The sequence below is a fragment of the Pseudophryne corroboree genome, unplaced genomic scaffold, assembly GCF_028390025.1.
Source record: "Pseudophryne corroboree isolate aPseCor3 unplaced genomic scaffold, aPseCor3.hap2 scaffold_464, whole genome shotgun sequence".
NCBI classification, from domain to species: Eukaryota; Metazoa; Chordata; class Amphibia; order Anura; family Myobatrachidae; genus Pseudophryne; species Pseudophryne corroboree.
In genome coordinates, this window is record NW_026970078.1 from 118784 (window position 1) to 146440 (window position 27657).

General features: G+C 49.4%; 28 non-coding genes and 5 pseudogenes across 28 annotated transcripts; 26 read left to right on the forward strand and 7 right to left on the reverse strand.

Moving 5' to 3' along the window:
- The first annotated feature begins 484 nt into the window (after positions 1-484).
- On the forward strand, positions 485-648 carry LOC135027282 (U1 spliceosomal RNA). Its single transcript, XR_010223770.1, has one exon. It is a non-coding gene; the product is annotated as a U1 spliceosomal RNA (small nuclear RNA).
- Positions 649-800: 152 nt separating this feature from the next.
- On the forward strand, positions 801-963 carry LOC135027504 (U1 spliceosomal RNA). The gene has a single exon (XR_010223950.1). It is a non-coding gene; the product is annotated as a U1 spliceosomal RNA (small nuclear RNA).
- A 615-nt stretch (positions 964-1578) lies between these two features.
- Positions 1579-1742, forward strand: LOC135027634 (U1 spliceosomal RNA). The gene has a single exon (XR_010224049.1). It is a non-coding gene; the product is annotated as a U1 spliceosomal RNA (small nuclear RNA).
- Positions 1743-1894: 152 nt separating this feature from the next.
- Positions 1895-2036, forward strand: LOC135027463 (U1 spliceosomal RNA; annotated as a pseudogene).
- A 692-nt stretch (positions 2037-2728) lies between these two features.
- On the forward strand, positions 2729-2892 carry LOC135027310 (U1 spliceosomal RNA). The gene has a single exon (XR_010223796.1). It is a non-coding gene; the product is annotated as a U1 spliceosomal RNA (small nuclear RNA).
- Positions 2893-3044: 152 nt separating this feature from the next.
- Positions 3045-3207, forward strand: LOC135027549 (U1 spliceosomal RNA). The gene has a single exon (XR_010223977.1). It is a non-coding gene; the product is annotated as a U1 spliceosomal RNA (small nuclear RNA).
- A 670-nt stretch (positions 3208-3877) lies between these two features.
- LOC135027511 (U1 spliceosomal RNA) lies at positions 3878-4041 on the forward strand. The gene has a single exon (XR_010223957.1). It is a non-coding gene; the product is annotated as a U1 spliceosomal RNA (small nuclear RNA).
- Positions 4042-7280: 3239 nt separating this feature from the next.
- On the forward strand, positions 7281-7444 carry LOC135027300 (U1 spliceosomal RNA). The gene has a single exon (XR_010223787.1). It is a non-coding gene; the product is annotated as a U1 spliceosomal RNA (small nuclear RNA).
- Positions 7445-7596: 152 nt separating this feature from the next.
- LOC135027502 (U1 spliceosomal RNA) lies at positions 7597-7732 on the forward strand (annotated as a pseudogene).
- A 697-nt stretch (positions 7733-8429) lies between these two features.
- Positions 8430-8593, forward strand: LOC135027318 (U1 spliceosomal RNA). Its single transcript, XR_010223804.1, has one exon. It is a non-coding gene; the product is annotated as a U1 spliceosomal RNA (small nuclear RNA).
- Positions 8594-8745: 152 nt separating this feature from the next.
- On the forward strand, positions 8746-8908 carry LOC135027480 (U1 spliceosomal RNA). The gene has a single exon (XR_010223941.1). It is a non-coding gene; the product is annotated as a U1 spliceosomal RNA (small nuclear RNA).
- A 674-nt stretch (positions 8909-9582) lies between these two features.
- LOC135027482 (U1 spliceosomal RNA) lies at positions 9583-9746 on the forward strand. Its single transcript, XR_010223943.1, has one exon. It is a non-coding gene; the product is annotated as a U1 spliceosomal RNA (small nuclear RNA).
- A 152-nt stretch (positions 9747-9898) lies between these two features.
- Positions 9899-10061, forward strand: LOC135027453 (U1 spliceosomal RNA). Its single transcript, XR_010223925.1, has one exon. It is a non-coding gene; the product is annotated as a U1 spliceosomal RNA (small nuclear RNA).
- A 671-nt stretch (positions 10062-10732) lies between these two features.
- Positions 10733-10896, forward strand: LOC135027320 (U1 spliceosomal RNA). Its single transcript, XR_010223806.1, has one exon. It is a non-coding gene; the product is annotated as a U1 spliceosomal RNA (small nuclear RNA).
- A 152-nt stretch (positions 10897-11048) lies between these two features.
- LOC135027516 (U1 spliceosomal RNA) lies at positions 11049-11211 on the forward strand. The gene has a single exon (XR_010223961.1). It is a non-coding gene; the product is annotated as a U1 spliceosomal RNA (small nuclear RNA).
- Positions 11212-11882: 671 nt separating this feature from the next.
- Positions 11883-12046, forward strand: LOC135027283 (U1 spliceosomal RNA). Its single transcript, XR_010223771.1, has one exon. It is a non-coding gene; the product is annotated as a U1 spliceosomal RNA (small nuclear RNA).
- Positions 12047-12198: 152 nt separating this feature from the next.
- Positions 12199-12361, forward strand: LOC135027506 (U1 spliceosomal RNA). Its single transcript, XR_010223952.1, has one exon. It is a non-coding gene; the product is annotated as a U1 spliceosomal RNA (small nuclear RNA).
- A 615-nt stretch (positions 12362-12976) lies between these two features.
- On the forward strand, positions 12977-13140 carry LOC135027635 (U1 spliceosomal RNA). Its single transcript, XR_010224050.1, has one exon. It is a non-coding gene; the product is annotated as a U1 spliceosomal RNA (small nuclear RNA).
- Positions 13141-13292: 152 nt separating this feature from the next.
- LOC135027464 (U1 spliceosomal RNA) lies at positions 13293-13434 on the forward strand (annotated as a pseudogene).
- A 692-nt stretch (positions 13435-14126) lies between these two features.
- Positions 14127-14290, forward strand: LOC135027311 (U1 spliceosomal RNA). The gene has a single exon (XR_010223797.1). It is a non-coding gene; the product is annotated as a U1 spliceosomal RNA (small nuclear RNA).
- Positions 14291-14442: 152 nt separating this feature from the next.
- On the forward strand, positions 14443-14605 carry LOC135027546 (U1 spliceosomal RNA). The gene has a single exon (XR_010223975.1). It is a non-coding gene; the product is annotated as a U1 spliceosomal RNA (small nuclear RNA).
- Positions 14606-15275: 670 nt separating this feature from the next.
- Positions 15276-15439, forward strand: LOC135027619 (U1 spliceosomal RNA). Its single transcript, XR_010224035.1, has one exon. It is a non-coding gene; the product is annotated as a U1 spliceosomal RNA (small nuclear RNA).
- Positions 15440-18678: 3239 nt separating this feature from the next.
- LOC135027301 (U1 spliceosomal RNA) lies at positions 18679-18842 on the forward strand. The gene has a single exon (XR_010223788.1). It is a non-coding gene; the product is annotated as a U1 spliceosomal RNA (small nuclear RNA).
- A 152-nt stretch (positions 18843-18994) lies between these two features.
- LOC135027492 (U1 spliceosomal RNA) lies at positions 18995-19130 on the forward strand (annotated as a pseudogene).
- A 698-nt stretch (positions 19131-19828) lies between these two features.
- LOC135027321 (U1 spliceosomal RNA) lies at positions 19829-19992 on the forward strand. The gene has a single exon (XR_010223807.1). It is a non-coding gene; the product is annotated as a U1 spliceosomal RNA (small nuclear RNA).
- A 152-nt stretch (positions 19993-20144) lies between these two features.
- LOC135027481 (U1 spliceosomal RNA) lies at positions 20145-20307 on the forward strand. The gene has a single exon (XR_010223942.1). It is a non-coding gene; the product is annotated as a U1 spliceosomal RNA (small nuclear RNA).
- A 1323-nt stretch (positions 20308-21630) lies between these two features.
- Positions 21631-21793, reverse strand: LOC135027445 (U1 spliceosomal RNA). Its single transcript, XR_010223917.1, has one exon. It is a non-coding gene; the product is annotated as a U1 spliceosomal RNA (small nuclear RNA).
- A 152-nt stretch (positions 21794-21945) lies between these two features.
- LOC135027360 (U1 spliceosomal RNA) lies at positions 21946-22109 on the reverse strand. Its single transcript, XR_010223844.1, has one exon. It is a non-coding gene; the product is annotated as a U1 spliceosomal RNA (small nuclear RNA).
- A 2719-nt stretch (positions 22110-24828) lies between these two features.
- On the reverse strand, positions 24829-24992 carry LOC135027631 (U1 spliceosomal RNA). Its single transcript, XR_010224046.1, has one exon. It is a non-coding gene; the product is annotated as a U1 spliceosomal RNA (small nuclear RNA).
- A 670-nt stretch (positions 24993-25662) lies between these two features.
- Positions 25663-25825, reverse strand: LOC135027550 (U1 spliceosomal RNA). Its single transcript, XR_010223978.1, has one exon. It is a non-coding gene; the product is annotated as a U1 spliceosomal RNA (small nuclear RNA).
- A 152-nt stretch (positions 25826-25977) lies between these two features.
- LOC135027312 (U1 spliceosomal RNA) lies at positions 25978-26141 on the reverse strand. The gene has a single exon (XR_010223798.1). It is a non-coding gene; the product is annotated as a U1 spliceosomal RNA (small nuclear RNA).
- A 695-nt stretch (positions 26142-26836) lies between these two features.
- LOC135027529 (U1 spliceosomal RNA) lies at positions 26837-26978 on the reverse strand (annotated as a pseudogene).
- Positions 26979-27130: 152 nt separating this feature from the next.
- On the reverse strand, positions 27131-27294 carry LOC135027620 (U1 spliceosomal RNA). Its single transcript, XR_010224036.1, has one exon. It is a non-coding gene; the product is annotated as a U1 spliceosomal RNA (small nuclear RNA).
- Positions 27295-27657: the final 363 nt, after the last annotated feature.

Here is a 27657-nt window from a genome sequence, read left to right on the forward strand (position 1 = left end):
GAGCAGCTCTGGAGCAGTTACAGTGCCCAGCTGCTGCAAGAAATCAGCTTGAATGCTTCAGGGGCTGGGGCATAGCCAACATGAGCCCCACACCGAAGGAGGGTGGAGGTGTGTAATGCGAACTAGGGGTCATCCAAGCGCCGCAAAAGGCCGCCATGCCCTGCACGCCCCTTTTCTCTTTTCATATGCAGACGAGGGTTGAAGCCAACTTTGACCCACTGCTTGGATGGCATCACCATATGCAAATCCATCTGCTGCAGGCCTTCCCCCAGGAATGCTTGCACTAGTTGTTGCATTTGGTTTGTTGTTTGGGGGTGCTTCAGTATTAGGCAGCCTTCTGCCCTCCCATGTTCATCTGAAAATATGTGTTCTCCCTGCAGTTGTTGTCCCCAGATGAGAGTTCCCTTGTGCTGCCTCAGTTGAATCTCCTTTACTTGACAGAGATGTGCCTGAGCAGCGGCCCTCCCCAGCCCTATCCCAAATCATACTTATTTTGCATAGGAGAGACCATGGTCTTGAAGATTGTTCTCCCAGGGTGAGGTTCATTCATTGCATTCTGGGTATGCTGACCCCTGTGATTTCCCCAAATGTGGGAAACTCAACTGCATTATTTGTGGTAGTGGGGGACTGTGTTTGTGCTTTCCTCTGGTCAGCTCTGGTAAAAGTCAGATTTCTTTGATTCAGTTCTTCCTCTAGCCTTGTTCTTCTTTCGAGAGTTCCCTTGTGCTGCCTCAGTTGGATCTCCTTCACTTGACAGGGGGGTGCCCGAGCAGCGACCCTCCCCAGCTCTAGCCCAACTTCTACTTACCTGCCAGGTGAGATACTATAATCATGAAGGTGCTTCTCCCAGGGCAAGGCTCACCCATTGCACTCTGGATGTGCTGCCCCTGCGATTTCCCCAAATGTGGGAAACTTGACTGCATAATTTGTGTTTCCCCTGGTCGGCTCTCGTATAATTCAGATCTCTTTGTCTCAGGTCTCTCTCCAGCCTAGTTTGCTGTCTGTTTCCACTTCTCTATTCTTAAGTACCTTCCAATGCACAATGCAAACTACAGGTAGTGCTGCAGGGCCCACACCCTTTTACTTGCCGTACAGAGCAGCTCTGGAGCTGTTACAGTGCCCAGCTGCTGCAAGAAATCAGCTTGAATGCTTCAGGGGCTGGGGCATAGCCAACATGAGCCCCACACCGAAGGAGGGTGGGGGCGTTTAATGCGAACTAAGGGTCATCCAAGCGCCGCAAAAGGCCGCCATGCCCTGCATACCCCTTTTCTCTTTTCATATGCAGATGAGGGTTCCAGCCAACTTTGGCCCACTGCTTGGATGACATCACCGTATGCAAATCCGTCTTCTGCAGAACTTCCCCCAGGAATGCTTGTACTAGTTGTTGCATTTGGTTTGTTGTTTGGGGGTGCTTCAGTATTAGGCAGCCTTCTGCCCAACCATGTTCATCTGAAAATATGTGTTCTCCCTGCAGTTGTTGTCCCCAGATGGGAGTTCCCTTGTGCTGCCTTAGTTGAATCTCCTTTACTTGACAGAGATGTGCCTGAGCAGCGGCCCTCCCCAGCCCTATACCAAATCATACTTATTTTGCATAGGAGATACCATGGTCATGAAGATTGTTCTCCGAGGGTGAGGTTCATTCATTGCATTTTGGGTATGCTGACCCCTGTGATTTCCCCAAATGTGGGAAACTCGACTGCATTATTTGTGGTAGTGGGGGACTGTGTTTGTGCTTTCCTCTGGTCAGCTCTGGTAAAAGTCAGATTTCTTTGTCTCAGATTTTCCTCTAGCCTTGTTCTTCTTTCGAGAGTTCCCTTGTGCTGCCTCAGTTGGATCTCCTTCACTTGACAGGGGGGTACCCGAGCAGCAACCCTCCCCAGCTCTAGCCCAACTCCTACTTACCTGCCAGGTGAGATACTATGATCATGAAGGTGCTTCTCCCAGGGCAAGGCTCACCCATTGCACTCTGGGTGTGCTGCTCCTGCGATTTCCCCAAATGTGGGACACTTGACTGCATAATTTGTGTTTCCCCTGGTCGGCTCTCGTATAATTTAGATCTCTTTGTCTCAGGTCTCTCTCCAGCCTAGTTTGCTGCCTGTTTCCACTTCTCTTTTCTTGAGCCGCTCCCTTCTATGCCCTTGCGCACTATCCTGACTTCTCCCGTCTGCTTACTTTGTGCCTTCCAACGCACAATGCGAACTACAGGTAGTTCTGCAGGGCCCACACCCTTTTACTTGCCTTACAGAGCAGCTCTGGAGCTGTTACAGTGCCCAGCTGCTGCAAGAAATCAGCTTGAATACTTCAGGGGCTGGGGCATAGCCAACATGAGCCCCACACCGAAGGAGAATGAAGGTGTTTAATGCGAACTAGGGGTCATCCAAGCACCGCAAAAGGCCGCCATGCCCTGCATAACCCTTTTCTCTTTTCATATGCAGATGAGGGTTCCAGTCAACTTTGGCCCACTGCTTGGATGACATCACCGTATGCAAATCCGTCTTCTGCAGACCTTTTCCCAGGAATGCTTGTACTAGTTGTTGCATTTGGTTTGTTGTTTGGGGGTGCTTCAGTATTAGGCAGCCTTCTGCTCTCCCATTTTCATCTGAAAATATGTGTTCTCCCTGCAGTTGTTGTCCCCAGATGAGAGTTCCCTTGTGCTGCCTCAGTTGAATCTCCTTTACTTGACAGAGATGTGCCTGAGCAGCGGCCCTCCCCAGCCCTATCCCAAATCATACTTATTTTGCATAGGAGATACCATTATCATGAAGATTGTTCTCCCAGGGTGAGGTTCATTCATTGCATTCTGGGTATGCTGACCCCTGTGATTTCCCCAAATGTGGGAAACTCGACTGCATTATTTGTTGTAGTGGGGGACTGTGTTTGTGCTTTCCTCTGGTCAGCTCTGGTAAAAGTCAGATTTCTATGTCTCAGATCTTCATCTAGCCTTGTTCTTTTTTCGAGAGTTTCCTTGTGCTGCCTCAGTTGGATCTCCTTAACTTGACAGGGGGGTGCCCGTACAGCGACCCTCCCCAGCTCTAGCCCAACTCCTACTTACCTGCCAGGTGAGATACTATGATCAGGAAGGTGCTTCTCCCAGGGCAAGGCTCACCCAATGCACTCTGGGTGTGCTGCTCCTACGATTTCCCCAAATGTGGGACACTTGATTACATAATTTGTGTTTCCTCTGGTCGGCTCTCGTATAATTCAGATCTCTTTGTCTCAGGTCTCTCTCCAGCCTAGTTTGCTGTCTGTTTCCACTTCTCTTTTCTTGAGCCGCTCCCTTCTATGCCCTTGTGCACTATCCTGACTTCCCCGTCTGCTTACTTTGTGCCTTCCAACGCACATTGCAAACTACAGGTAGTGCTGCAGGGCCCACACCCTTTTACTTGCTTTACAGAGCAGCTCTGGAGCTGTTACAGTGCCCAGCTGCTGCAAGAAATCAGCTTGAATGCTTCAGGGGCTGGGGCATAGCCAACATGAGCCCCACACCGAAGGAGGGTGGAGGTGTTTAATGCGAACTAGGGGTCATCCAAGCGCCACAAAAGGCCGCCATGCCCTGCACACCCCTTTTTTATTTTCATATGCAGACGAGGGTTGAAGCCAACTTTGACCCACTGCTTGGATGACATCACCATATGCAAATCCGTCTGCTGCAGGCCTTCCCCCAGGAATGCTTGCACTAGTAGTTGCATTTGGTTTGTTGTTTGGGGGTGCTTCAGTATTAGGCAGCCTTCTGCCCTCCCATGTTCATCTGAAAATATGTGTTCTCCCTGCAGTTGTTGTCCCCAGATGAGAGTTCCCTTGTGCTGCCTCAGTTGAATCTCCTTTACTTGACAGAGATGTGCCTGAGCAGCGGCCCTCCCCAGACCTATCCCAAATCATACTTATTTTGCATAGGAGATACCATGGTCATGAAGATTGTTCTCCCAGGGTGAGGTTCATTCATTGCACTCTGGGTATGCTGACCCCTGTGATTTCCCCAAATGTGGGAAACTCGACTGCATTATTTGTGGTAGTGGGGGACTGTGTTTGTGCTTTCCTCTGGTCAGCTCTGGTAAAAGTCAGATTTCTTTGTCTCAGATCTTCCTCTAGCCTTGTTCTTCTTTCGAGAGTTCCCTTGTGCTGCCTCAGTTGGATCTCCTTCACTTGACAGGGGGTGCCCGAGCAGCAATCCTCCACAGCTCTAGCCCAACTCCTACTTACCTGCCAGGTGAGATACTATGATCTTCACTGTTAGGGCAATCAGGATGTGGAATTCCCTGCCAGGGAAGGTGGTAATGGCGGACTCTGTAATTGGATTTAAAAAAGGAATGGATACATTTCTGAATGAAAAAGCTATCCAAGGTTATAATACTTAAAATATCAACATGGTTAATCCGGGGGTAACATGAGTTATAGTAGCTAACTAGTCATAAAACATTATTCAGCAAGTATGTAGAATCATCACAACTTAAAACAGGTTGAACACGATGGGCAATTTGCCTCTATTCAACCTCAAAAACTATGTTACTATATGTTACTATATTACTATGTTACTGTAGTATACAGAACACCACAATGTAATGAGCAGTGATAGTGAGCACTGATGAGGATACTAGAACTGACACTGAGCAGCAAGATGCAGCACTGGACTATTAGTAATGTACTGTAGTATGCTGAGCACCACAATGCAGCACAAGACAATGAGCAGTGATACTGAGCACTGATGAGGATACTACTGAGAACTGACACTGAGCAGGAGAGACACACTACTAGTATTACTGAGCAGCAATAAGTAACCACTGATACTGAGCACTGATATTGAGATTTCCACTGAGAGAACATAGCCACGTCCTCTCCGCTCTCTCTTCAATGCAAGAGTAAAAATGGCGGCAACGCGCAGCTCTTTATATGGAATCCGAATCTCGCGAGAATCCGACAGCGGGATGATGACATTTTCCCTTGTTCAGGTTTTCCGAGTCAGGCGGGAACAACCGAGCCTGCCTCGGACCAGTGTAAACCACGTGGAGTTCGTCGGGAATTCGGTTCTCGGAGAACCGAACCCGCTCCTCTATATATACTATATTACTATGTTACTGTAGTATACAGAACACCACAATGCAATGAGCAGTGATAGTGAGCACTGATGAGGATACTAGAACTGACACTGAGCAGCAAGATGCAGCACTGGACTATTAGTAATGTACTGTAGTATGCTGAGCACCACAATGCAGCACAAGACAATGAGCAGTGATACTGAGCACTGATGAGGATACTACTGAGAACTGACACTGAGCAGGAGAGACACACTACTAGTATTACTGAGCAGCAATAAGTAACCACTGATACTGAGCACTGATATTGAGATTTCCACTGAGAGAACATAGCCACGTCCTCTCCGCTCTCTCTTCAATGCACGAGTAAAAATGGCAGCAACGCGCAGCTCTTTATATGGAATCCGAATCTCACGAGAATCTGACAGCGGGATGATGACATTTTCCCTTGTTCAGGTTTTCCGAGTCAGGCGGGAACAACCGAGCCTGCCTCGGACCAGTGTAAACCACGTGAAGTTCGTGGGGAATTCGGTTCTCGGAGAACCGAACCCGCTCCTCTCTACCTTATACCCATCAATTTTTTTTATTTTCAATCTAAGCCCCTGCAGTTTTCTGTAAGCATCTGCTTCGCTATGATGATCAACAAGTCACAAGGGCAAACACTCAGGGCTTGAGGCGTAGATCTTAGGACCAGCTGCTACAAGCATGGCAGAGGTGTCACTATCACTGGTGACACCCAGAGAGGTGGCGAGGGAGATTGTAATGCAGTGCGCGCAGATAAACAGCGCAATGGTAAAAAGGAGGCATGGTTTCATAGGTAGGGGCGTGGCCTGGTGGCCTGAATCTACATTTTGTTGCTCTGGGTGTCCCGGGGGTTGGGGGCTGCACCCGGGGACTAGTGTGTGAGCGGTGCTGGCTCCTGCACAGTGACAGGGCATGGCCACCCAGCATGACGCCTCCCTTCTTGACCATGCTGTAATTGCAGTCGCACTTCAGTTCAGCGTGATCATAAAAAATGGTGTAGGCTCCTGCTGGTGCAGACTGTAGAGAAAAGCTGCTGTGACCACGCCCCCTGTGTTTCCTCCGTTGCAGACCCCATTTTGAAGCCTTGCCCCCGGACTAAGAGAAAAGAATGCCCTTGCGCACTATCCTGACTTCTCCTCCCGTCTGCTTAATTTGTGCCTTCCAACGCACAATGCGAACAACAGGTGGTGCTGCAGGGCCCACACCCTTTTACTTGCCTTACAGAACAGCTCTGGAGCTGTTACAGTGCCCAGCTGCTGCAAGAAATCAGCTTGAATGCATCAGGGGATGGGGCATGGCCAACATGAGCCCCACACCAAAGGAGGGTGGGGGTGTTTAATGCGAACTAGGGGTCATCCAAGCACTGCAAAAGGCCGCCATGCCCTGCATGCCCCTTTTCTCTTTTCATATGCAGATGAGGGTTCCAGTCAACTTTGGCCCACTGCTTGGATAACATCACCGTATGCAAATCCGTCTGCTGCAGACCTTCCCCCAGGAGTGCTTGTACTAGTTGTTGCATATGGGCCCTCATTCCGAGTCGTTCGCTCTGTAAATTTCATCGCATCGCAGTGAAATTCTGCTTAGTACGCATGCGCAATATTCGCACTGCGACTGCGCCAAGTAATTTTACAATGAAGAAAGTATTTTTACTCACGGCTTTTTCTTCGCTCCGGCGATCGTAATGTGATTGACAGGAAATGGGTGTTACTGGGCGGAAACAGGCCGTTTTATGGGCGTGTGGGAAAAAACGCTACAGTTTCTGGAAAAAACGCAGGAGTGGCCGGAGAAACGGGGGAGTGTCTGGGCGAACTCTGGGAGTGTTTGTGACGTCAAACCAGGAACGACAAGCACTGAACTGATCGCAGATGCCGAGTAAGTCTGAAGCTACTCTGCAACTGCTAAGTAGTTTGTAATCGCAATATTGCGAATACATCGGTCGCAATTTTAAGAAGCTAAGATTCACTCCCAGTAGGCGGCGGCTTAGCGTGTGTAACTCTGCTAAAATCGCCTTGCGAGCGATCAACTCGGAATGAGGGCCATGGTTTGATATTTGATGGTGCTTCAGTATTAGGCAGCCTTCCGCCCTCCCATGTTCATCTGAAAAGATGTGGTCTCCCTGCAGTTGTTGTCCCCAGATGAGAGTTCCCTTGTGCTGCCTCAGTTGAATCTCCTTTACTTGACAGAGATGTGCCTGAGCAGCGGCCCTCACCAGCCCTATCCCAAATCATACTTATTTTGCATAGGAGATACCATGGTCATGAAGATTGTTCTCCCAGGGTGAGGTTCATTCATTGCATTCTGGGTATGCTGACCCCTGTGATTTTCCCAAATGTGGGAAACTCGACTGCATTATTTGTTGTAGTGGGGGACTGTGTTTGTGCTTTCCTCTGGTCAGCTCTGGTAAAAGTCAGATTTCTTTGTCTCAGATCTTCCTCTAGCCTTGTTCTTCTTTCGAGAGTTCCCTGGTACTGCTTCAGTTGAATCTCCTTCACTTCACAGGGGGGAACCCGAGCAGCGACCCTCCCCAGCTCTAGCCCAACTCCTACTTACCTGCCAGGTGAGATACTATGATCATGAAGGTGCTTCTCCCAGGGCAAGGCTCAACCATTGCACTCTGGGTGTGCTGCTCCTACGATTTCCCCAAATGTGGGAAACTTGACTGCATAATTTGTGTTTCCCCTCGTCGGCTCTCGTATAATTCAGATCTCTTTGTCTCAGGTCTCTCTCCAGCCTAGTTTGCTGTCTGTTTCCACTTCTCTTTTCTTGAGCCGCTCCCTTCTATGCCCTTGCGCACTATCCTGACTTCTCCTGTCTGCTTACTTCGTGCCTTCCAACGCACAATGCGAACTACAGGTAGTGCTGCAGGGCCCACACCCTTTTACTTGCCTTACAGAGTAGCTCTGGAGCAGTTACAGTGCCAACTGCTGCAAGAAATCAGCTTGAATGCTTCAGGGGCTGGGGCATAGCCAACATGAGCCCCACACCGAAGGAGGGAGGAGGTGTGTAATGCAAACTAGGGGTCATCCAAGCGCTGCAAAAGGCCGCCATGCCCTGCACGCCCCTTTTCTCTTTTCATATGCAGACGAGGGTTGAAGCCAACTTTGACCCACTGCTTGGATGACATCACCATATGCAAATCCATCTGCTGCAGGCCTTCCCCCAGGAATGCTTGCACTAGTTGTTGCATTTGGTTTGTTGTTTGGGGGTGCTTCAGTATTAGGCAGCCTTCTGCCCTCACATGTTCATCTGAAAATATGTGTTCTCCCTGCAGTTGTTGTCCCCAGATGAGAGTTCCCTTGTGCTGCCTCAGTTGAATCTCCTTTACTTGACAGAGATGTGCCTGAGCAGCGGCCCTCCCCAGCCCTATCCCAAATCATACTTATTTTGCATAGGCGATACCATGGTCATGAAGATTGTTCTCCCAGGGTGAGGTTCATTCATTGCATTCTGGGTATGCTGACCCCTGTGATTTCCCCAAATGTGGGAAACTCGACTGCATTATTTGTGGTAGTGGGGGACTGTGTTTGTGCTTTCCTCTGGCCAGCTTTGGAAAAAGTCAGATTTCTTTGTCTCAGATCTTCCTCTAGCCTTGTTCTTCTTTCGAGAGTTCCCTTGTGCTGCCTCAGTTGGATCTCTTTCACTTGACAGGGGGGTGCCCAAACAGCGACCCTCCCCAGCTCTAGCCCAACTCCTACTTACCTGCCAGGTGAGATACTATGATCATGAAGGTGCTTCTCCCAGGGCAAGGCTCACCCATTGCACTCTGTGTGTGCTGCCCCTGCGATTTCCCCAAATGTGGGAAACTTGACTGCATAATTTGTGTTTCCCTTGGTCGGCTCTCGTATAATTCAGATCTCTTTGTCTCAGGTCTCTCTCCAGCCTAGTTTGCTGTCTGTTTCCACTTCTCTTTTCTTCAGCCGCTCCCTTCTATACCCTTGTGCACTATCCTGACTTCTCCTCCCGTCTGCTTACTTTGTGCCTTCCAATGCACAATGCAAACTACAGGTAGTGCTGCAGGGCCCACACCCTTTTACTTGCCTTACAGAGCAGCTCTGGAGCTGTTACAGTGCCCAGCTGCTGCAAGAAATCAGCTTGAATGCTTCAGGGGATGGGGCATGGCCAACATGAGCCCCACACCAAAGGAGGGTGGAGGTGTTTAATGCGAACTAGGGGTCATCCAAGCACCGCAAAAGGCCGCCATGCCCTGCACGCCCCTTTTCTCTTTTCATATGCAGATGAGGGTTGAAGCCAACTTTGACCCACTGCTTGGATGACATCACCGTATGCAAATCCGTCTTCTGCAGAACCTACCCCAGGAATGCTTGCACTAGTTGTTGCATTTGGTTTGTTGTTTGGGGGTGCTTCAGTATTAGGCAGCCTTCTGCCCTCCCATGTTCATCTGAAAATATGTGTTCTCCCTGCAGTTGTTGTCCCCAGATGAGAGTTCCCTTGTGCTGCCTCAGTTAAATCTCCTTTACTTGACAGAGATGTGCATGAGCAGCGGCCCTCCCCAGCCCTATTCCAAATCATACTTATTTTGCATAGGAGATACCATGGTCATGAAGATTTTTCTCCCAGGGTGAGGTTCATTCATTGCATTTTGGGTATGCTGACCCCTGTGATTTCCCCAAATGTGGGAAACTCAACTGCATTATTTGTGGTAGTGGGGGACTGTGTTTGTGCTTTCCTCTGGTCAGCTCTGGTAAAAATCAGATTTCTTTATCTCAGATCTTCCTCTAGCCTTGTTCTTCTTTCGAGAGTTCCCTTGTGCTGCCTCAGTTGGATCTCTTTCACTTGACAGGGGGGTGCCCGAGCAGCGACACTCCCCAGCTCTAGCCCAACTCCTACTTACCTGCCAGGTGAGATACTATGATCATGAAGGTGCTTCTCCCAGGGCAAGGCTCACCCATTGCACTCTGGGTGTGCTGCTTCTGCGATTTCCCCAAATGTGGGAAACTTGACTGCATAATTTGTGTTTCCCCTGGTCGGCTCTCGTATAATTCAGATCTCTTTGTCTCAGGTCTCTCTCCAGCCTAGTTTGCTGTCTGTTTCTACTTCTCTTTTCTTGAGCCGCTCCCTTCTATGCCCTTGCGCACTATCCTGACTTCTCCCGTCTGCTTACTTCGTGCCTTCCAACGCACAATGCAAACTACAGGTAGTGCTGCAGGACCCACACCCTTTTACATGCCTTACAGAGCGTCTCTGGAGCAGTTACAGTGCCAAGCTGCTGCAAGAAATCAGCTTGAATGCTTCAGGGGCTGGGGAATAGCCAACATGAGCCCCACACCGAAGGAGGGTGGAGGTGTGTAATGCGAACTAGGGGTCATCCAAGCGCCGCAAAAGGCCGCCATGCCCTGCACGCCCCTTGTCTCTTTTCATATGCAGACTAGGGTTGAAGCCAACTTTGACCCACTGTTTGGATGACATCACCATATGCAAATCCATCTGCTGCAGGCCTTCCCCCAGGAATGCTTGCACTAGTTGTTGCATTTGGTTTGTTGTTTGGGGGTGCTTCAGTATTAGGCAGCCTTCTGCCCTCCCATGTTCATCTGAAAATATGTGTTCTCCCTGCAGTTGTTGTCCCCAGATGAGAGTTCCCTTGTGCTGCCTCAGTTGAATCTCCTTTACTTGACAGAGATGTGCCTGAGCAGCGGCCCTCCCCAGCCCTATCCCAAATCATACTTATTTTGCATAGGCGATACCATGGTCATGAAGATTGTTCTCCCAGGGTGAGGTTCATTCATTGCATTCTGGGTATGCTGACCCCTGTGATTTCCCCAAATGTGGGAAACTCGACTGCATTATTTGTGGTAGTGGGGGACTGTGTTTGTGCTTTCCTCTGGTCAGCTCTGGTAAAAATCAGATTTCTTTATCTCAGATCTTCCTCTAGCCTTGTTCTTCTTTCGAGAGTTCCCTTGTGCTGCCTCAGTTGGATCTCTTTCACTTGACAGGGGGGTGCCCGAGCAGCGACCCTCCCCAGCTCTAGCCCAACTCCTACTTACCTGCCAGGTGAGATACTATGATCATGAAGGTGCTTCTCCCAGGGCAAGGCTCACCCATTGCACTCTGGTTGTGCTGCCCCTGTGATTTCCCCAAATGTGGGAAACTTGACTGCATAATTTGTGTTTCCCTTGGTCGGCTCTCGTATAATTCAGATCTCTTTGTCTCAGGTCTCTCTCCAGCCTAGTTTGCTGTCTGTTTCCACTTCTCTTTTCTTGAGCCGCTCCCTTCTATGCCCTTGCGCACTATCCTGACTTCTCCCGTCTGCTTACTTCGTGCCTTCCAACGCACAATGCAAACTACAGGTAGTGCTGCAGGGCCCACACCCTTTTACTTGCCTTACAGAGCAGCTCTGGAGCAGTTACAGTGCCCAGCTGCTGCAAGAAATCAGCTTGAATGCTTCAGGGGCTGGGGCATAGCCAACATGAGCCCCACACCGAAGGAGGGTGGAGGTGTGTAATGCGAACTAGGGGTCATCCAAGCGCCGCAAAAGGCCGCCATGCCCTGCATGCCCCTTTTCTCTTTTCATATGCAGACGAGGGTTGAAGCCAACTTTGACCCACTGCTTGGATGGCATCACCATATGCAAATCCATCTGCTGCAGGCCTTCCCCCAGGAATGCTTGCACTAGTTGTTGCATTTGGTTTGTTGTTTGGGGGTGCTTCAGTATTAGGCAGCCTTCTGCCCTCCCATGTTCATCTGAAAATATGTGTTCTCCCTGCAGTTGTTGTCCCCAGATGAGAGTTCCCTTGTGCTGCCTCAGTTGAATCTCCTTTACTTGACAGAGATGTGCCTGAGCAGCGGCCCTCCCCAGCCCTATCCCAAATCATACTTATTTTGCATAGGAGAGACCATGGTCTTGAAGATTGTTCTCCCAGGGTGAGGTTCATTCATTGCATTCTGGGTATGCTGACCCCTGTGATTTCCCCAAATGTGGGAAACTCAACTGCATTATTTGTGGTAGTGGGGGACTGTGTTTGTGCTTTCCTCTGGTCAGCTCTGGTAAAAGTCAGATTTCTTTGATTCAGTTCTTCCTCTAGCCTTGTTCTTCTTTCGAGAGTTCCCTTGTGCTGCCTCAGTTGGATCTCCTTCACTTGACAGGGGGGTGCCCGAGCAGCGACCCTCCCCAGCTCTAGCCCAACTTCTACTTACCTGCCAGGTGAGATACTATAATCATGAAGGTGCTTCTCCCAGGGCAAGGCTCACCCATTGCACTCTGGATGTGCTGCCCCTGCGATTTCCCCAAATGTGGGAAACTTGACTGCATAATTTGTGTTTCCCCTGGTCGGCTCTCGTATAATTCAGATCTCTTTGTCTCAGGTCTCTCTCCAGCCTAGTTTGCTGTCTGTTTCCACTTCTCTATTCTTAAGTACCTTCCAATGCACAATGCAAACTACAGGTAGTGCTGCAGGGCCCACACCCTTTTACTTGCCGTACAGAGCAGCTCTGGAGCTGTTACAGTGCCCAGCTGCTGCAAGAAATCAGCTTGAATGCTTCAGGGGCTGGGGCATAGCCAACATGAGCCCCACACCGAAGGAGGGTGGGGGCGTTTAATGCGAACTAAGGGTCATCCAAGCGCCGCAAAAGGCCGCCATGCCCTGCATACCCCTTTTCTCTTTTCATATGCAGATGAGGGTTCCAGCCAACTTTGGCCCACTGCTTGGATGACATCACCGTATGCAAATCCGTCTTCTGCAGAACTTCCCCCAGGAATGCTTGTACTAGTTGTTGCATTTGGTTTGTTGTTTGGGGGTGCTTCAGTATTAGGCAGCCTTCTGCCCTCCCATGTTCATCTGAAAATATGTGTTCTCCCTGCAGTTGTTGTCCCCAGATGGGAGTTCCCTTGTGCTGCCTTAGTTGAATCTCCTTTACTTGACAGAGATGTGCCTGAGCAGCGGCCCTCCCCAGCCCTATCCCAAATCATACTTATTTTGCATAGGAGATACCATGGTCATGAAGATTGTTCTCCGAGGGTGAGGTTCATTCATTGCATTTTGGGTATGCTGACCCCTGTGATTTCCCCAAATGTGGGAAACTCGACTGCATTATTTGTGGTAGTGGGGGACTGTGTTTGTGCTTTCCTCTGGTCAGCTCTGGTAAAAGTCAGATTTCTTTGTCTCAGATTTTCCTCTAGCCTTGTTCTTCTTTCGAGAGTTCCCTTGTGCTGCCTCAGTTGGATCTCCTTCACTTGACAGGGGGGTACACGAGCAGCAACCCTCCCCAGCTCTAGCCCAACTCCTACTTACCTGCCAGGTGAGATACTATGATCATGAAGGTGCTTCTCCCAGGGCAAGGCTCACCCATTGCACTCTGGGTGTGCTGCTCCTGCGATTTCCCCAAATGTGGGACACTTGACTGCATAATTTGTGTTTCCCCTGGTCGGCTCTCGTATAATTTAGATCTATTTGTCTCAGGTCTCTCTCCAGCCTAGTTTGCTGCCTGTTTCCACTTCTCTTTTCTTGAGCCGCTCCCTTCTATGCCCTTGCGCACTATCCTGACTTCTCCCGTCTGCTTACTTTGTGCCTTCCAACGCACAATGCGAACTACAGGTAGTTCTGCAGGGCCCACACCCTTTTACTTGCCTTACAGAGCAGCTCTGGAGCTGTTACAGTGCCCAGCTGCTGCAAGAAATCAGCTTGAATACTTCAGGGGCTGGGGCATAGCCAACATGAGCCCCACACCGAAGGAGAATGAAGGTGTTTAATGCGAACTAGGGGTCATCCAAGCGCCGCAAAAGGCCGCCATGCCCTGCATAACCCTTTTCTCTTTTCATATGCAGATGAGGGTTCCAGTCAACTTTGGCCCACTGCTTGGATGACATCACCGTATGCAAATCCGTCTTCTGCAGACCTTTTCCCAGGAATGCTTGTACTAGTTGTTGCATTTGGTTTGTTGTTTGGGGGTGCTTCAGTATTAGGCAGCCTTCTGCTCTCCCATTTTCATCTGAAAATATGTGTTCTCCCTGCAGTTGTTGTCCCCAGATGAGAGTTCCCTTGTGCTGCCTCAGTTGAATCTCCTTTACTTGACAGAGATGTGCCTGAGCAGCGGCCCTCCCCAGCCCTATCCCAAATCATACTTATTTTGCATAGGAGATACCATTATCATGAAGATTGTTCTCCCAGGGTGAGGTTCATTCATTGCATTCTGGGTATGCTGACCCCTGTGATTTCCCCAAATGTGGGAAACTCGACTGCATTATTTGTTGTAGTGGGGGACTGTGTTTGTGCTTTCCTCTGGTCAGCTCTGGTAAAAGTCAGATTTCTATGTCTCAGATCTTCATCTAGCCTTGTTCTTTTTTCGAGAGTTTCCTTGTGCTGCCTCAGTTGGATCTCCTTAACTGGACAGGGGGGTGCCCGTACAGCGACCCTCCCCAGCTCTAGCCCAACTCCTACTTACCTGCCAGGTGAGATACTATGATCATGAAGGTGCTTCTCCCAGGGCAAGGCTCACCCAATGCACTCTGGGTGTGCTGCTCCTACGATTTCCCCAAATGTGGGACACTTGATTACATAATTTGTGTTTCCTCTGGTCGGCTCTCGTATAATTCAGATCTCTTTGTCTCAGGTCTCTCTCCAGCCTAGTTTGCTGTCTGTTTCCACTTCTCTTTTCTTGAGCCGCTCCCTTCTATGCCCTTGTGCACTATCCTGACTTCCCCGTCTGCTTACTTTGTGCCTTCCAACGCACAATGCAAACTACAGGTAGTGCTGCAGGGCCCACACCCTTTTACTTGCTTTACAGAGCAGCTCTGGAGCTGTTACAGTGCCCAGCTGCTGCAAGAAATCAGCTTGAATGCTTCAGGGGCTGGGGCATAGCCAACATGAGCCCCACACCGAAGGAGGGTGGAGGTGTTTAATGCGAACTAGGGGTCATCCAAGCGCCGCAAAAGGCCGCCATGCCCTGCACACCCCTTTTTTATTTTCATATGCAGACGAGGGTTGAAGCCAACTTTGACCCACTGCTTGGATGACATCACCATATGCAAATCCGTCTGCTGCAGGCCTTCCCCCAGGAATGCTTGCACTAGTAGTTGCATTTGGTTTGTTGTTTGGGGGTGCTTCAGTATTAGGCAGCCTTCTGCCCTCCCATGTTCATCTGAAAATATGTGTTCTCCCTGCAGTTGTTGTCCCCAGATGAGAGTTCCCTTGTGCTGCCTCAGTTGAATCTCCTTTACTTGACAGAGATGTGCCTGAGCAGCGGCCCTCCCCAGACCTATCCCAAATCATACTTATTTTGCATAGGAGATACCATGGTCATGAAGATTGTTCTCCCAGGGTGAGGTTCATTCATTGCACTCTGGGTATGCTGACCCCTGTGATTTCCCCAAATGTGGGAAACTCGACTGCATTATTTGTGGTAGTGGGGGACTGTGTTTGTGCTTTCCTCTGGTCAGCTCTGGTAAAAGTCAGATTTCTTTGTCTCAGATCTTCCTCTAGCCTTGTTCTTCTTTCGAGAGTTCCCTTGTGCTGCCTCAGTTGGATCTCCTTCACTTGACAGGGGGTGCCCGAGCAGCAATCCTCCACAGCTCTAGCCCAACTCCTACTTACCTGTCAGGTGAGATACTATGATCTTCACTGTTAGGGCAATCAGGATGTGGAATTCCCTGCCAGGGAAGGTGGTAATGGCGGACTCTGTAATTGGATTTAAAAAAGGAATGGATACATTTCTGAATGAAAAAGCTATCCAAGGTTATAATACTTAAAATATCAACATGGTTAATCCGGGGGTAACATGAGTTATAGTAGCTAACTAGTCATAAAACATTATTCAGCAAGTATGTAGAATCATCACAACTTAAAACAGGTTGAACACGATGGGCAATTTGCCTCTATTCAACCTCAAAAACTATGTTACTATATGTTACTATATTACTATGTTACTGTAGTATACAGAACACCACAATGTAATGAGCAGTGATAGTGAGCACTGATGAGGATACTAGAACTGACACTGAGCAGCAAGATGCAGCACTGGACTATTAGTAATGTACTGTAGTATGCTGAGCACCACAATGCAGTACAAGACAATGAGCAGTGATACTGAGCACTGATGAGGATACTACTGAGAACTGACACTGAGCAGGAGAGACACACTACTAGTATTACTGAGCAGCAATAAGTAACCACTGATACTGAGCACTGATATTGAGATTTCCACTGAGAGAACATAGCCACGTCCTCTCCGCTCTCTCTTCAATGCAAGAGTAAAAATGGCGGCAACGCGCAGCTCTTTATATGGAATCCGAATCTCGCGAGAATCCGACAGCGGGATGATGACATTTTCCCTTGTTCAGGTTTTCCGAGTCAGGCGGGAACAACCGAGCCTGCCTCGGACCAGTGTAAACCACGTGGAGTTCGTCGGGAATTCGGTTCTCGGAGAACCGAACCCGCTCCTCTATATATACTATATTACTATGTTACTGTAGTATACAGAACACCACAATGCAATGAGCAGTGATAGTGAGCACTGATGAGGATACTAGAACTGACACTGAGCAGCAAGATGCAGCACTGGACTATTAGTAATGTACTGTAGTATGCTGAGCACCACAATGCAGCACAAGACAATGAGCAGTGATACTGAGCACTGATGAGGATACTACTGAGAACTGACACTGAGCAGGAGAGACACACTACTAGTATTACTGAGCAGCAATAAGTAACCACTGATACTGAGCACTGATATTGAGATTTCCACTGAGAGAACATAGCCACGTCCTCTCCGCTCTCTCTTCAATGCACGAGTAAAAATGGCAGCAACGCGCAGCTCTTTATATGGAATCCGAATCTCACGAGAATCTGACAGCGGGATGATGACATTTTCCCTTGTTCAGGTTTTCCGAGTCAGGCGGGAACAACCGAGCCTGCCTCGGACCAGTGTAAACCACGTGAAGTTCGTGGGGAATTCGGTTCTCGGAGAACCGAACCCGCTCCTCTCTACCTTATACCCATCAATTTTTTTTATTTTCAATCTAAGCCCCTGCAGTTTTCTGTAAGCATCTGCTTCGCTATGATGATCAACAAGTCACAAGGGCAAACACTCAGGGCTTGAGGCGTAGATCTTAGGACCAGCTGCTACAAGCATGGCAGAGGTGTCACTATCACTGGTGACACCCAGAGAGGTGGCGAGGGAGATTGTAATGCAGTGCGCGCAGATAAACAGCGCAATGGTAAAAAGGAGGCATGGTTTCATAGGTAGGGGCGTGGCCTGGTGGCCTGAATCTACATTTTGTTGCTCTGGGTGTCCCGGGGGTTGGGGGCTGCACCCGGGGACTAGTGTGTGAGCGGTGCTGGCTCCTGCACAGTGACAGGGCATGGCCACCCAGCATGACGCCTCCCTTCTTGACCATGCTGTAATTGCAGTCGCACTTCAGTTCAGCGTGATCATAAAAAATGGTGTAGGCTCCTGCTGGTGCAGACTGTAGAGAAAAGCTGCTGTGACCACGCCCCCTGTGTTTCCTCCGTTGCAGACCCCATTTTGAAGCCTTGCCCCCGGACTAAGAGAAAAGAATGCCCTTGCGCACTATCCTGACTTCTCCTCCCGTCTGCTTAATTTGTGCCTTCCAACGCACAATGCGAACAACAGGTGGTGCTGCAGGGCCCACACCCTTTTACTTGCCTTACAGAACAGCTCTGGAGCTGTTACAGTGCCCAGCTGCTGCAAGAAATCAGCTTGAATGCATCAGGGGATGGGGCATGGCCAACATGAGCCCCACACCAAAGGAGGGTGGGGGTGTTTAATGCGAACTAGGGGTCATCCAAGCACTGCAAAAGGCCGCCATGCCCTGCATGCCCCTTTTCTCTTTTCATATGCAGATGAGGGTTCCAGTCAACTTTGGCCCACTGCTTGGATAACATCACCGTATGCAAATCCGTCTGCTGCAGACCTTCCCCCAGGAGTGCTTGTACTAGTTGTTGCATATGGGCCCTCATTCCGAGTCGTTCGCTCTGTAAATTTCATCGCATCGCAGTGAAATTCTGCTTAGTACGCATGCGCAATATTCGCACTGCGACTGCGCCAAGTAATTTTACAATGAAGAAAGTATTTTTACTCACGGCTTTTTCTTCGCTCCGGCGATCGTAATGTGATTGACAGGAAATGGGTGTTACTGGGCGGAAACAGGCCGTTTTATGGGCGTGTGGGAAAAAACGCTACAGTTTCCGGAAAAAACGCAGGAGTGGCCGGAGAAACGGGGGAGTGTCTGGGCGAACTCTGGGAGTGTTTGTGACGTCAAACCAGGAACGACAAGCACTGAACTGATCGCAGATGCCGAGTAAGTCTGAAGCTACTCTGCAACTGCTAAGTAGTTTGTAATCGCAATATTGCGAATACATCGGTCGCAATTTTAAGAAGCTAAGATTCACTCCCAGTAGGCGGCGGCTTAGCGTGTGTAACTCTGCTAAAATCGCCTTGCGAGCGATCAACTCGGAATGAGGGCCATGGTTTGATATTTGATGGTGCTTCAGTATTAGGCAGCCTTCCGCCCTCCCATGTTCATCTGAAAAGATGTGGTCTCCCTGCAGTTGTTGTCCCCAGATGAGAGTTCCCTTGTGCTGCCTCAGTTGAATCTCCTTTACTTGACAGAGATGTGCCTGAGCAGCGGCCCTCACCAGCCCTATCCCAAATCATACTTATTTTGCATAGGAGATACCATGGTCATGAAGATTGTTCTCCCAGGGTGAGGTTCATTCATTGCATTCTGGGTATGCTGACCCCTGTGATTTTCCCAAATGTGGGAAACTCGACTGCATTATTTGTTGTAGTGGGGGACTGTGTTTGTGCTTTCCTCTGGTCAGCTCTGGTAAAAGTCAGATTTCTTTGTCTCAGATCTTCCTCTAGCCTTGTTCTTCTTTCGAGAGTTCCCTGGTACTGCTTCAGTTGAATCTCCTTCACTTCACAGGGGGGAACCCGAGCAGCGACCCTCCCCAGCTCTAGCCCAACTCCTACTTACCTGCCAGGTGAGATACTATGATCATGAAGGTGCTTCTCCCAGGGCAAGGCTCAACCATTGCACTCTGGGTGTGCTGCTCCTGCGATTTCCCCAAATGTGGGAAACTTGACTGCATAATTTGTGTTTCCCCTCGTCGGCTCTCGTATAATTCAGATCTCTTTGTCTCAGGTCTCTCTCCAGCCTAGTTTGCTGTCTGTTTCCACTTCTCTTTTCTTGAGCCGCTCCCTTCTATGCCCTTGCGCACTATCCTGACTTCTCCTGTCTGCTTACTTCGTGCCTTCCAACGCACAATGCGAACTACAGGTAGTGCTGCAGGGCCCACACCCTTTTACTTGCCTTACAGAGTAGCTCTGGAGCAGTTACAGTGCCCAGCTGCTGCAAGAAATCAGCTTGAATGCTTCAGGGGCTGGGGCATAGCCAACATGAGCCCCACACCGAAGGAGGGAGGAGGTGTGTAATGCAAACTAGGGGTCATCCAAGCGCTGCAAAAGGCCGCCATGCCCTGCACGCCCCTTTTCTCTTTTCATATGCAGACGAGGGTTGAAGCCAACTTTGACCCACTGCTTGGATGACATCACCATATGCAAATTCATCTGCTGCAGGCCTTCCCCCAGGAATGCTTGCACTAGTTGTTGCATTTGGTTTGTTGTTTGGGGGTGCTTCAGTATTAGGCAGCCTTCTGCCCTCACATGTTCATCTGAAAATATGTGTTCTCCCTGCAGTTGTTGTCCCCAGATGAGAGTTCCCTTGTGCTGCCTCAGTTGAATCTCCTTTACTTGACAGAGATGTGCCTGAGCAGCGGCCCTCCCCAGCCCTATCCCAAATCATACTTATTTTGCATAGGCGATACCATGGTCATGAAGATTGTTCTCCCAGGGTGAGGTTCATTCATTGCATTCTGGGTATGCTGACCCCTGTGATTTCCCCAAATGTGGGAAACTCGACTGCATTATTTGTGGTAGTGGGGGACTGTGTTTGTGCTTTCCTCTGGCCAGCTTTGGAAAAAGTCAGATTTCTTTGTCTCAGATCTTCCTCTAGCCTTGTTCTTCTTTCGAGAGTTCCCTTGTGCTGCCTCAGTTGGATCTCTTTCACTTGACAGGGGGGTGCCCAAACAGCGACCCTCCCCAGCTCTAGCCCAACTCCTACTTACCTGCCAGGTGAGATACTATGATCATGAAGGTGCTTCTCCCAGGGCAAGGCTCACCCATTGCACTCTGTGTGTGCTGCCCCTGCGATTTCCCCAAATGTGGGAAACTTGACTGCATAATTTGTGTTTCCCTTGGTCGGCTCTCGTATAATTCAGATCTCTTTGTCTCAGGTCTCTCTCCAGCCTAGTTTGCTGTCTGTTTCCACTTCTCTTTTCTTCAGCCGCTCCCTTCTATACCCTTGTGCACTATCCTGACTTCTCCTCCCGTCTGCTTACTTTGTGCCTTCCAATGCACAATGCAAACTACAGGTAGTGCTGCAGGGCCCACACCCTTTTACTTGCCTTACAGAGCAGCTCTGGAGCTGTTACAGTGCCCAGCTGCTGCAAGAAATCAGCTTGAATGCTTCAGGGGATGGGGCATGGCCAACATGAGCCCCACACCAAAGGAGGGTGGAGGTGTTTAATGCGAACTAGGGGTCATCCAAGCACCGCAAAAGGCCGCCATGCCCTGCACGCCCCTTTTCTCTTTTCATATGCAGATGAGGGTTGAAGCCAACTTTGACCCACTGCTTGGATGACATCACCGTATGCAAATCCGTCTTCTGCAGAACCTACCCCAGGAATGCTTGCACTAGTTGTTGCATTTGGTTTGTTGTTTGGGGGTGCTTCAGTATTAGGCAGCCTTCTGCCCTCCCATGTTCATCTGAAAAAATGTGTTCTCCCTGCAGTTGTTGTCCCCAGATGAGAGTTCCCTTGTGCTGCCTCAGTTGAATCTCCTTTACTTGACAGAGATGTGCCTGAGCAGCGGCCCTCCCCAGCCCTATCCCAAATCATACTTATTTTGCATAGGAGATACCATGGTCATGAAGATTGTTCTCCCAGGGTGAGGTTCATTCATCTGGGGACAACAACTGCAGGGAGAACACATATTTTCAGATGAACATGGGAGGGCAGAAGGCTGCCTAATACTGAAGCACCCCCAAACAACAAACCAAATGCAACAACTAGTGCAAGCATTCCTGGGGGAAGGCCTGCAGCAGATGGATTTGCATATGGTGATGTCATCCAAGCAGTGGGTCAAAGTTGGCTTCAACCCTCGTCTGCATATGAAAACAGAAAAGGGGCGTGCAGGGCATGGTGGCCTTTTGCGGCGCTTGTCTGACCCCTAGTTTGCATTAAACACCTCCACCCTCCTTCGGTGTGGGGCTCATGTTGGCTATGCCCCAGCCCCTGAAGCATTCAAGCTGATTTCTTGCAGCAGCTGGGCACTGTAACAGCTCCAGAGCTGCTCTGTAAGGCAAGTAAAAGGGTGTGGGCCCTGCAGCACTACCTGTAGTTTGCATTGTGCATTGGAAGGCACAAAGTAAGCAGACGGGAGGAGAAGTCAGGATAGTGCACAAGGGTATAGAAGGGAGCGGCTGAAGAAAAGAGAAGTGGAAACAGACAGCAAACTAGGCTGGAGAAAGACCTGAGACAAAGAGATCTGAATTATACGAGAGCCGACCAGGGGAAACACAAATTATGCAGTCAAGTTTCCCACATTTGGGGAAATCGCAGGAGCAGCACACCCAGAGTACAATGGGTGAGCCTTGCCCTGGGAGAAGCACCTTCATGATCATAGTATCTCACCTGGCAGGTAAGTAGGAGTTGGGCTAGAGCTGGGGAGGGTCGCTGCTCGGGTACCCCCCTGTAAAGTGAAGGAGATCCAACTGAGGCAGCACCAGGGAACTCTCGAAAGAAGAACAAGGCTAGAGGAAGATCTGAGACAAAGAAATCTGACTTTTACCAGAGCTGACCAGAGGAAAGCACAAACACAGTCTCCCACTACCACAAATAATGCAGTCAAGTTTCCCACATTTGGGGAAATCACAGGGGTCAGCATACCCAAAATGCAATGAATGAACCTCACCCTGGGAGAAAAATCTTCATGACCATGGTATCTCCTATGCAAAATAAGTATGATTTGGAATAGGGCTGGGGAGGGCCGCTGCTCATGCACATCTCTGTCAAGTAAAGGAGATTCAACTGAGGCAGCAAAAGGGAACTCTCATCTGGGGACAACAACTGCAGGGAGAACATATATTTTCAGATGAACATGGGAGGGCAGAAGGCTGCCTAATACTGAAGCACCCCCAAACAACAAACCAAATGCAACAACTAGTGCAAGCATTCCTGGGTGAAGGCCTGCCGCAGATGGATTTGCATATGGTGATGTTATCCAAGCAGTGGGCCAAAGTTGACTGGAACCCTCATCTGCACATGAAAAGAGAAAAGGGGCATGCAGGGCATGGCGGCCTTTTGCAGTGCTTGGATGACCCCTAGTTCGCATTAAACACCCCCACCCTCCTTTGGTGTGGGGCTCATGTTGGCCATACCCCATCCCCTGATGCATTCAAGCTGATTTCTTGCAGCAGCTGGGCACTGTAACAGCTCCAGAGCTGTTCTGTAAGGCAAGTAAAAGGGTGTGGGCCCTGCAGCACCACCTGTTGTTCGCATTGTGCGTTGGAAGGCACAAATTAAGCAGACGGGAGGAGAAGTCAGGATAGTGCGCAAGGGCATTCTTTTCTCTTAGTCCGGGGGCAAGGCTTCAAAATGGGGTCTGCAACGGAGGAGACACAGGGGGCGTGGTCACAGCAGCTTTTCTCTACAGTCTGCACCAGCAGGAGCCTACACCATTTTTATGATCACGCTGAACTGCAGTGCGACTGCAATTACAGCATGGTCAAGAAGGGAGGCGTCATGCTGGGTGGCCATGCCCTGTCACTGTGCAGGAGCCAGCACCGCTCACACACTAGTCCCCGGGTGCAGCCCCCAACCCCCGGGACACCCGGAGCAACAAAATGTAGATTCAGGCCACCAGGCCACGCCCCTACCTATGAAACCATGCCTCCTTTTTACCATTGCGCTGTTTATCTGCGCGCACTGCATTACAATCTCCCTCGCCACCTCTCTGGGTGTCACCAGTGATAGTGACACCTCTGCTATGCTTGTAGCAGCTGGTCCTAAGATCTACGCCTCAAGCCCTGAGTGTTTGCCCTTGTGACTTGTTGATCATCATAGCGAAGCAGATGCTTACAGAAAACTGCAGGGGCTTAGATTGAAAATAAAAAAAATTGATGGGTATAAGGTAGAGAGGAGCGGGTTCGGTTCTCCGAGAACCGAATTCCCCACGAACTCCACGTGGTTTACACTGGTCCGAGGCAGGCTCGGTTGTTCCCGCCTGACTCGGAAAACCTGAACAAGGGAAAATGTCATCATCCCGCTGTCAGATTCTCGTGAGATTCGGATTCCATATAAAGAGCTGCGCGTTGCTGCCATTTTTACTCGTGCATTGAAGAGAGAGCGGAGAGGACGTGGCTATGTTCTCTCAGTGGAAATCTCAATATCAGTGCTCAGTATCAGTGGTTACTTATTGCTGCTCAGTAATACTAGTAGTGTGTCTCTCCTGCTCAGTGTCAGTTCTCAGTAGTATCCTCATCAGTGCTCAGTATCACTGCTCATTGTCTTGTGCTGCATTGTGGTGCTCAGCATACTACAGTACATTACTAATAGTCCAGTGCTGCATCTTGCTGCTCAGTGTCAGTTCTAGTATCCTCATCAGTGCTCACTATCACTGCTCATTGCATTGTGGTGTTCTGTATACTACAGTAACATAGTAATATAGTATATATAGAGGAGCGGGTTCGGTTCTCCGAGAACCGAATTCCCGACGAACTCCACGTGGTTTACACTGGTCCGAGGCAGGCTCGGTTGTTCCCGCCTGACTCGGAAAACCTGAACAAGGGAAAATGTCATCATCCCGCTGTCGGATTCTCGCGAGATTCGGATTCCATATAAAGAGCTGCGCGTTGCCGCCATTTTTACTCGTGCATTGAAGAGAGAGCGGAGAGGACGTGGCTATGTTCTCTCAGTGGAAATCTCAATATCAGTGCTCAGTATCAGTGGTTACTTATTGCTGCTCAGTAATACTAGTAGTGTGTCTCTCCTGCTCAGTGTCAGTTCTCAGTAGTATCCTCATCAGTGCTCAGTATCACTGCTCATTGTCTTGTGCTGCATTGTGGTGCTCAGCATACTACAGTACATTACTAATAGTCCAGTGCTGCATCTTGCTGCTCAGTGTCAGTTCTAGTATCCTCATCAGTGCTCACTATCACTGCTCATTACATTGTGGTGTTCTGTATACTACAGTAACATAGTAATATAGTAACATATAGTAACATAGTTTTTGAGGTTGAATAGAGGCAAATTGCCCATCGTGTTCAACCTGTTTTAAGTTGTGATGATTCTACATACTTGCTGAATAATGTTTTATGACTAGTTAGCTACTATAACTCATGTTACCCCCGGATTAACCATGTTGATATTTTAAGTATTATAACCTTGGATAGCTTTTTCATTCAGAAATGTATCCATTCCTTTTTTAAATCCAATTACAGAGTCCGCCATTACCACCTTCCCTGGCAGGGAATTCCACATCCTGATTGCCCTAACAGTGAAGATCATAGTATCTCACCTGGCAGGTAAGTAGGAGTTGGGCTAGAGCTGTGGAGGATTGCTGCTCGGGCACCCCCTGTCAAGTGAAGGAGATCCAACTGAGGCAGCACAAGGGAACTCACGAAAGAAGAACAAGGCTAGAGGAAGATCTGAGACAAAGAAATCAGACTTTTACCAGAGCTGACCAGAGGAAAGCACAAACACAGTCCCCCACTACCACAAATAATGCAGTCGAGTTTCCCACATTTGGGGAAATCACAGGGGTCAGCATACCCAGAGTGCAATGAATGAACCTCACCCTGGGAGAACAATCTTCATGACCATGGTATCTCCTATGCAAAATAAGTATGATTTGGGATAGGGCTGGGGAGGGCCGCTGCTCAGGCACATCTCTGTCAAGTTAAGGAGATTCAACTGAGGCAGCACAAGGGAACTCTCATCTGGGGACAACAACTGCAGGGAGAACACATATTTTCAGATGAACATGGGAGGGCAGAAGGCTGCCTAATACTGAAGCACCCCCAAACAACAAACCAAATGCAACTACTAGTGCAAGCATTCCTGGGGGAAGGCCTGCAGCAGACGTATTTGCATATGGTGATGTCATCCAAGCAGTGGGTCAAAGTTGGCTTCAACCCTCGTCTGCATATGAAAATAAAAAAGGGGTGTGCAGGGCATGGCGGCCTTTTGCGGCGCTTGGATGACCCCTAGTTCGCATTAAACACCTCCACCCTCCTTCGGTGTGGGGCTCATGTTGGCTATGCCCCAGCCCCTGAAGCATTCAAGCTGATTTCTTGCAGCAGCTGGGCACTGTAACAGCTCCAGAGCTGCTCTGTAAAGCAAGTAAAAGGGTGTGGGCCCTGCAGCACTACCTGTAGTTTGCATTGTGCGTTGGAAGGCACAAAGTAAGCAGACGGGGAAGTCAGGATAGTGCACAAGGGCATAGAAGGGAGCGGCTCAAGAAAAGAGAAGTGGAAACAGACAGCAAACTAGGCTGGAGAGAGACCTGAGACAAAGAGATCTGAATTATACGAGAGCCGACCAGAGGAAACACAAATTATGTAATCAAGTGTCCCACATTTGGGGAAATCGTAGGAGCAGCACACCCAGAGTGCATTGGGTGAGCCTTGCCCTGGGAGAAGCACCTTCCTGATCATAGTATCTCACCTGGCAGGTAAGTAGGAGTTGGGCTAGAGCTGGGGAGGGTCGCTGTATGGGCACCCCCCTGTCAAGTGAAGGAGATCCAACTGAGGCAGCACAAGGAAACTCTCGAAAAAAGAACAAGGCTAGATGAAGATCTGAGACATAGAAATCTGACTTTTACCAGAGCTGACCAGAGGAAAGCACAAACACAGTCCCCCACTACAACAAATAATGCAGTCGAGTTTCCCACATTTGGGGAAATCACAGGGGTCAGCATACCCAGAATGCAATGAATGAACCTCACCCTGGGAGAACAATCTTCATGATAATGGTATCTCCTATGCAAAATAAGTATGATTTGGGATAGGGCTGGGGAGGGCCGCTGCTCAGGCACATCTCTGTCAAGTAAAGGAGATTCAACTGAGGCAGCACAAGGGAACTCTCATCTGGGGACAACAACTGCAGGGAGAACACATATTTTCAGATGAAAATGGGAGAGCAGAAGGCTGCCTAATACTGAAGCACCCCCAAACAACAAACCAAATGCAACAACTAGTACAAGCATTCCTGGGAAAAGGTCTGCAGAAGACGGATTTGCATACGGTGATGTTATCCAAGCAGTGGGCCAAAGTTGGCTGGAACCCTCATCTGCATATGAAAAGAGAAAAGGGGTATGCGGGGCATGGCGGCCTTTTGCGGTGCTTGGATGACCCTTAGTTTGCATTAAACACCTCCACCCTCCGTCGGTGTGGGGCTCATGTTGGCTATGCCCCAGCCCCTGAAGCATTCAAGCTGATTTCTTGCAGCAGCTGGGCACTGTAACAGCTCCAGAGCTGCTCTGTAAGGTAAGTAAAAGGGTGTGGGCCCTGCAGCACTACCTGTAGTTTGCATTGTGCATTGGAAGGCACAAAGTAAGCAGACAGGAGGAGATGTCAGGATAGTCCACAAGGGTATAGAAGGGAGGGGCTTAAGAAAAAAGAAGTGGAAACAGACAGCAAACTAGGCTGGAGAGAGACCTGAGACAAAGAGATCTGAATTATATGAGAGCCGACCAGGGGAAACACAAATTATGCAGTCAAGTTTCCCACATTTGGGGAAATCGCAGGGGCAGCACACCCAGAGTGCATTGGGTGAGCCTTGCCCTGGGAGAAGCACCTACATGATCATAGTATCTCACCTGGCAGGTAAGTAGGAGTTGGGCTAGAGCTGGGGAGGGTCGCTGCTCGGGCACCCCCCTGTCAAGTGAAGGAGATCCAACTGAGGCAGCACAAGGGAACTCTCGAAAGAAGAACAAGGCTAGAGGAAGATCTGAGACAAAGAAATCTGACTTTTACCAGAGCTGACCAGAGGAAAGCACAAACACAGTCCCCCACTACCACAAATAATGCAGTTGAGTTTCCCACATTTGGGGAAATCACAGGGGTCAGCATACCCAGAATGCAATGAATGAACCTAACCCTGGGAGAACAATCTTCATGACCATGGTATCTCCTATGCAAAATAAGTATGATTTGGGATAGGGCTGGGGAGGGCCGCTGCTCAGGCACATCTCTGTCAAGTAAAGGAGATTCAACTGAGGCAGCACAAGGGAACTCTCATCTGGGGACAACAACTGCAGGGAGAACACATATTTTCAGATGAACATGGGAGGGCAGAAGGCTGCCTAATACTGAAGCACCCCCAAACAACAAACCAAATGCAACAACTAGTAAAAGTATTCCTGGGAGAAGGTCTGCAGAAGACGGATTTGCATACGGTGATGTCATCCAAGCAGTGGGCCAAAGTTGGCTGGAACCCTCATCTGCATATGAAAAGAGAAAAGGGTTATGCAGGGCATGGCGGCCTTTTGCGGCGCTTGGATGACCCCTAGT